The sequence below is a fragment of the Halichoerus grypus genome, chromosome 4 (genome assembly GCF_964656455.1).
Source record: "Halichoerus grypus chromosome 4, mHalGry1.hap1.1, whole genome shotgun sequence".
NCBI lineage: Eukaryota > Metazoa > Chordata > Mammalia > Carnivora > Phocidae > Halichoerus > Halichoerus grypus.
Window position 1 is genome coordinate 166,073,134 of NC_135715.1, and position 7,666 is coordinate 166,080,799.

Consider the following 7,666-nt stretch of genomic DNA (forward strand, 5'->3'; position numbering starts at 1 on the left):
ATTTACAAATCATCAAATCTCTTGTTTTTGTCCTTTGATATTTCATTTACTGCTTCCAAGCTTAGAGAAATCAGAATTCCTCTAAAGATCTAACTACTAGTTCCTGTTTACTACTACTTTACTATGACTTGATTTATATGTTGAATTGTCAAACCTATCTAAAGGCTTTCTTTTTTTTTGTATAATGCAAATTAAAGCATTTTTCAATATTGCTAGCACCAAGAAGTAGATCCGAAAGGGGTTTTCCTTCTCTATAAAGTCGATCATTTGCATGTCTTGTAAAATGCTTAGCACAGTATAAACATGAGGTAATTTAACCCATGGGGGAAAAAATGTTTTCACTCCACATCTCCCTTGGAAAATATTTAAAGCACAGCAGTCGGAGATCTAATTTTCTTTGAAGGTACTTCTGGATAAAATCCAGGAAAACTACCCTTTGTAAAAGAGATGAATATTTCATCTGAAAACTTGGTCCACTTAAAAAAATTAACTACCAAGCATGTTTAAGTGTCTATGTTAGTTACTGTGGTACAAATTATAGTCAATAGAAGTTTCATGCTGAGAAAAACCATGAAGTACATAAGATGAATGCCATTCACTGTGATTATTCTCTTCAGGAGCTAGAAAATAACTACTTAGAGAGATTATGCATGAGGGTAATTGCTGTTTAATGGAGAAAAACTGGGGAAAATAATTATAAGAGTGAAGAAGATATTTCCTAACCATCTGTCATTTAAAAATAAGAAACAAAAAAGAAAACATAGTACATTTTCCAGAAAGACTCGGACGTGATGCCAAAAGGCAACACTCTTGATGCTACACACACAAAAGAACTTCCCATGAAGAAATCTGAGATTGCTGTATGTAGACGTTCCTTCTAGAGCCATCGCCAAGATGTGTTTTACTATTACAGTCACTCACCTTTATTTGACATTTCTACGTAGCCGAGATGGAAGAACACACCCATCTGAGACGTCAGGAATTGGAAGGAGATGCCAATAGGAAGACATTTCCTCCTTCCAGGAAAATAAAAAAGTAGGGGGCAGTGGCGAAAAGCAATCTTTGAATTTCTTATTTTGCTTACTGCATTGAAGAAATATTAGTAAGCTAATAAAGGTCTATATTTATGGCCCCGTATAGGCTTTATTCAGATAATAGTTTATTGATGCTCTCTTCTGTTGAAGCTGGTCTTCTTAAGTCTATAGATATTCGCCCCTGCCATATGCCTACCAGTTCTTCAGCCCTGCCTCAGAGGAGCTGATGCTCTGGAGGCAGAGGAGTGAGCAACTCCGTGAATTATTCAGCGTGACTGGTTTGCTGTTGTTCAATAATATAGGATTTAATAACCAGACAAGACAAGAGTACAAGAGATGTGGTGAGGCAGTATGTGATTAAGGGTGCAGCTGGAAGTAATCTTTCTCTCTTTCTCTCTCTGAATTTCCAGAGCACTTTATCTATGCTGCTTAGGGCACTTTCCCCTTTCTTCTCTGATGGTACTGTTATTTCTCTCTTTCCCTTCCTAGAGAGTGAGTAACTTGGGGGACAAGCTCCAGGTCTGACTCATTTTGGATCCCCCCACAGAGCCTAGCCTACACCTGCCTAGCATTGCTGCAAGCAGACTTTTGTTATTTAAATAAAACGAGGGACACAGAGAATATGGATGAGTGTGAAGGGGATGGGGGAGGGGCATGGGTTTGTGTGAAGATGCTCACATTCGACAAAAATAGATTGAAAACAAACAGTAAATGCCTGAAGCGAACGTTGTCTTTACCTCTGTAGCATCCATTCATCCTTTTTGTGGTGAGAACACCTTGATTTTCTTTTGGGGAACTACGGCTCCGCCATTGTATGCCCTTGGTTGGACTGTGATCAAGGGGGCCTGCCCTCCCTTGGCCTGGGTAATCACACTCTCATGGAGATAGAACTCAGGCAGAACAAGGACAGAAATTGCCAGGGACTCATCCCAGCGGTAACCTATCCACTGGGATAAGAGATTGTCCGTTTGGCTGCCATTCTTTGGCAGATTAAAGATGGCTACTCATTCTTTGTCAGGCCTCTCATCAGGGAGGCAGAGTCTATGGTCCCTTTCCTTCAATCTGGACAATATGTCCCTTCCCTGTTTAAAAGAATAAGTGGGAGTGATCGGGTCAGTTTCAGTGCCTAGGTCTTCACAGATTGGCCACTTCCACTTCTTGTCTCTTCGAAGGTGCACTTGGAGCCCTGAGCCACCTTTAAGTCCAGCTACCCTGAGGCCACCACACTGTGAGGAAGCCGAAGCTAACCACCTGGAGAGGTGCTGCGCAACCAGCTCCCAGCGCTTCTTGCCATCCCAGCCCAACCTTGAGTGAAGAATCCTTCACATGACTCTAGTCTCAGAAGCCATCTGACCACACCCGCATGAGAGATCCCAATAAGAATTCTACAGATGAGTCCATCAACCCCCAAAACATGAGAGAGAACAGTAAATTGTTGTTTTAATCCACTAAGTTTTGAGGTGATTTGTTACACAGCAAGATAACTGGAACACATCTAGACTCTCTGCTCTCCAGAATACTGTTGTTCAACTTTGCCCTCAAATGCTTCAAAAGAGTCCTCTTCTCCCCCATTAGAATTATAGGACTACCTTGTGTTCCTGTAACACAGTCTGGTGTCCTAAGTATGCTATTGTCCCTCATCTCATCTGTTCTTTTCTGTACCCCAACTTCTTATCTATGAAATGGGGTTACAAGGCACACTCATCATAGCGTTGCTGTGAGGAAAAACTGAATACCTCTAAAGCACTTCAAACATTGCCTAGCACAAAGTAAGCACTTAGTGAATATAGCTTTTGTTAAGTATTAATCCATATAATAATGCCATGATTTAGATGAGACTGTTAAGCTTAAACAGGTCAAATCAGAAACTGCAAACTGGCCAGTCACTGTTGGCCTGCCCAGTTTAAACAAATATTTGAATTAGTTGCAGCCGTTTCCAAATCTGATAGAGTTCATATGAATATCCAGAATTCTGGCTTATTGCAAAAATGAGACAATCTCCTGCAAGGTGCCTGGTGGCTCTTGCTGACCAGTGACTTCCCACTTCCCATGGAGCCTGTGCTCTCTGGTTCACCCTGCCCGCCCGCCCCCAACTCCCTACACTAGTATCCACCACCTTTGTTCATTTACATTACTTCCCTGCCCTTATGGGCATTCGAGTTTGTAACTCAAGAGAGCAAAGACAGGAAAGAAGAGAGGAAGGAAAAGAGGCAGAGAGGAAGGCTGAATTCAGCACGTGGACATGTTCTTTCTGGCTGTAGCTACCTTGGCAAACATTGTAATAATTAAAACATACTTTATTTGGTAGGAGGATCAAATCCACCTTTATAAAACAAGAACCTATTTCAATCATTAAGACAAAACCAGTGTTTGATTTGGACAAGTGTTCTCATTCAAATGCTTGCAAAATATAATGTCTTGTCTGGGAGATGCTGTCTCTCTTTAGAGAAAACCTTGGGGAAATTTTCTATGAATGTGTTGGTCAAAAGAGGATGGGCCAGAATATTTATTTATTTATTTTTAAAGATTTTACTTATTAGAGAGCACGAGCATGGGGGGTAGGGGGGAGAAGCAGACTCCCCGCTGTGCAGGGAGCCCGATGCGGGGCTCCATCCCAGGACCCTGGGATCATGACCTGAGCCGAAGGCAGACGCTTAGCCAACTGAGCCACCCAGGTGTCTGTCTTGTAGTAATTAAAATCCTTTCAGGATCCTTCCACTTGCTGCTTTGTTCTAAATTATTTGAACTATTTAACTTTCACATTTCATCACAGAGGAGCTTGTCTGTACAGTATGAGTTTAAAGATCCCCTGTCTTCCACCTGAGAGCATTTGCAAATCTATCTCCCCTCTCCTATCCCAGTTCAGAAGCAGGGAGATTATGTCCACTGCAAATCGAGGGCTGAGCCTCTGGCAGTCACACGCAGCCAGTTGAGCAGCTGAGTCTCCCTCCAGGCCAGGGCCTCAATGTGCTCTACTAACACGAGAAAACTGTGAGACCAAAGAAGGAGTCTTTGTTTGGTTAAAGTTCTAGTGGGTGCCTCCCAAGGGGAGAAAGAGCACAGTTTATATTATATTTAGCAATCTGCCAATCAAGGAAAAATGCAGACATTAAAGTAGCTTGTATAAAGGTTATTATTAAAGTAATATAAACACAAAGAACAATAGGAAAATAAGAATAATAGAAAAAAAGTGACCCATCGTCCAAAAGAATAATCAGGTTTAACATAGTGATGTAGTTTCTGCCAAGCTTTTTTCTTACAAATATTAATAATCATAATGAGTAGTTTTAAATATGGTCTTTTCACTTGACATGCTGTTGTAAGCATTTCCTCTAGTATTACCTCACCTTTGTAGGCAAAATTGTAGTGGCTACAAAATATTTCTAGAGGATATGTCATAATTTGTGGGATTACTTTCCAGATATTTGTATATTTAATTTGTTTCTAATTCTTATAAATAACATGGCTCTGAACATCATTGTACATATATTTAGGATCATATCCACATGCCAGATCCTCAGAAATGGAATTATGGAGTCAAAAAAACATGGAAGGGGTGCCTGGGTGGCTCATTCAGTTAGGTGTTAAACTCTTGGTTTCAGCTCAGGTCATGATCTAATCATGAGCTTTGCATTCAGCTGGGAGTCGGCTTGAAGATTCTCTTACTCTGCCCCTCCCCCCACTTGCATGCTCTCTCTCTCTCTAAAATAAATAAGCAAATCTTTTTTAAAAATGGAAAATTTTACAGCTCTTTTTGCATATTGTTTTTTTTAAAAAGATGTATTTATTTAAGAGAGAGAGCACGTGTATGCAAGGGAGGAGGGGCAGAGGGAGAGGGAGAGAGAATCTCAAGCAGACTCCCTGCTGAGCACAGAGCTGTCACGGGGCTTGATATCAACCCCTGAGATCATGACCTGAACTGAAATCAAGAATCCAATGCTTAACCAACTGAGCCATCCAGGCACCCCTCATGTTGCATATTATTAAATTGTTTTCCAAAATGTTTTAACCAAGTTAGACTGCCACCTTTCCAAGAGTAGGTACAATACGTTTTTAAATCTTAAATTGGTTAGCACGGCATTTCACAATCTTAATTTCTATTTCCTTGACTCTATTCAGAATGAACATTCTTCCATGTCTTAGGTACTTGTTTTTTCTTCATGTTGAATGTTATTCAATGTCTTTTGTGCATTTAAATATGAACTCTTTAGAGCTTTTCTTATCTTTTTGTGAGCTCTTTATATAAAGTGTTATTAACCTGCTGTTATATTTGTTGGAAACATACTTTTCTAGTGTTTTGAATTTTTTAAGATATTTTATTCGTATGTTGGAAACATAGAGAATAATAGAGCAAACACTCATGAACCTGCACCCAACTTAATCAAATAATATTTTGCTGTAACTTCAAAAATGTTTCAAGAATAAAAGATTACAAACAAATATATGTAATCTGTATGATATTGATTTTTGGAAATTTGTTGAGATTTACTCTGTGACCATGTATGTTGTCAGGTTTTTTCATTGTTTCAACTATTTGGGAAAAGAAGAAACAGTCTCGGTTTACCACTTGCAGGATTCTCTCTATCCCAACTTGATAAAGCTCGTTAGTTTTACTTTCTAAATATTCTTTATCCTTGCCAAATTTTTTTGTCCTCTTCACCTAATAGTTTCTGAAGAAGGTGTTGAACATTTCCCACCATGATTTAAAATTTGTAACTGTCTCCTATCATTCTGTCAGTTTCTGCTTATGTAGTAACTATGTTGCTGGGCATATACCACTCCTGATGGTCGGGGATTCTCCCCCTTGATCCTGATGTGGCATCCCAAGTTACCTAAGGTTTTTGCTCCATGTTCTATTTTGTTTACTACGATAACTACTGTACTGGCTTTTAAAAATAGTATTTCCTCTATTTCTCTATTTGTCTTTTATCTCCCCACTCTCCTGTTCTCTTTTTTTCTTTCAAATTTCATATGGTTTTGTTTTAGGTATAATTCAGTGGTTTTCACCTTAGCAGCACATTAAAAATCACCAGAGAAGGTTTTTTTTTTTTTTTTTTTAAAGATTTATTTATATATTTGAGAGAGAGAGAGCATGAGAGGTGGGGAGGTCAGAGGGAGAAGCCGACTCCCTGCTGAGCGGGGAGCCCGATTCGGGACTCGATCCTGGGACTCCAGGATCATGACCTGAGCCAAAGGCAGTCGCCCAACCAACTGAGCCACCCAGGCGCCCCACCTGGGAAGATTTTAAAAATACCCACTGCCTACCCTCCCCACACTCTGCCTGCCCCCACAGAGATACTATGTTAGAATTGCTTGGTTATTTTTTTTATTGTGGTAAAAAACATAAAATTTACATCGTAACCATTTTTAAGTACGGAGTTTGGTAGTGTTAAGTATATTCACTTTGTTGTGATGGATCTCCAGAACTTTTTCATCTTGTAAAACCGAAGCTCTATTAAACAACAACTCCCCATTTCCCCCTCTCCTCCAGGCCCTGGCAACCACCATTCCCCTTTCTGTTTTTATGAGTTTGACTCCTAAAAATGGGATCTTAATCTAAGGGGAATCATACAATATTTGTCTTTTGTGATTGGCTTATCTCACTTAGCATAATGTCCACAGAGTTGATCCATGTTATAGCACATGACGGGATTTCCTTTCCTTTTTTTTTTTTTTTTTTTTTTTTTAGGGGGTGACAAGGAGAGGCAGCGGGAGAGAGAGAGAATCCTAAGCAAGGCATGGAGGCCAACATGGGGCTCGATCTCACAACCTTGAGATCACAACCTGAGCAGAAATCAAGAGTCAGATGCTTAACTGACTGAGTCACCCAGGCATCCCAGGATTTTCTTCTTTCCTAAGGCTGAATATCATTCCATGTGGAAATATATACAACATTTCATTTAGCCATTCATTCATGGATGGATGGGCATTTGGATTGCTTCCACTTCTTGGCTCTTGTGAATAATGCTGCTATGAACATGGGTGTGCAAATATCTCTTCAAGATCTTGCTTCAGTTCTTTTGGATATACACCAAGAAATGGGATTGCTGGATCATATGGTAATTTTATTTTTAATTTTTTGAGAAACTGGCATAATGTTTTTAACAGCGACTACACCATTTTACATTCCCACCAACAGTACACAAGGGTTCCAATAAATATGGATATTTTGTAAAGCTCTCCCTGCAGGAACTATTTACTATCCTTCTTTTTCCCCTACTACTTCTTTAACACAACCTAATCTTTTTTACAATCAATTGGTAAATAAAATTTTTCTTAAGTTATCGGTTCATTTGCTAAAATCTATTTTCTGTTTACAGATCTTCTACCTGGGACACTTTTCCTCTTGGCAAAGTATATGCTTTAATAGCTTTTATAGAGGACCTGTTGCAAAGGTATTATCCAAAATATTTAACAACCAAGATCCTGCAGTCAAAATGAGTTGACCAATCAGAATGAGCTCTTCCCACAGGGCAGAAGCAGGATCTTGGGAGATCCCCTACTGTGACAGCCATTAACTCTTTAGTTGTAAAATTATGGATCAATCTGGGCAGGGTCCCAAGAGAAGGTTAAGATGGCAGGAGCACACCTGAGTGTTTGGGGCAAAGGTATTTACTAATCAGTAAGGAAGT

At 39.7% G+C, this 7,666-nt stretch overlaps 1 long non-coding RNA gene across 2 annotated transcripts in view; it reads left to right on the top strand.

The window, feature by feature from the left end:
- LOC118522045 (uncharacterized) overlaps window positions 1–7,318 on the top strand; it is a 36,079-nt gene extending 28,761 nt beyond the window's left edge. Inside the window, exon 2 of one of the 2 annotated variants that reach the window (XR_013447352.1) lies at window positions 6,724–7,318. This is a non-coding gene — a long non-coding RNA (uncharacterized LOC118522045). Of the gene's footprint in view, window positions 1–2,206; window positions 2,487–6,723 lie in introns of those variants that run through there. The other variant, XR_004910430.2, reaches the window with a different exon arrangement.
- The last annotated feature ends 348 nt before the right edge of the window (window positions 7,319–7,666 follow it).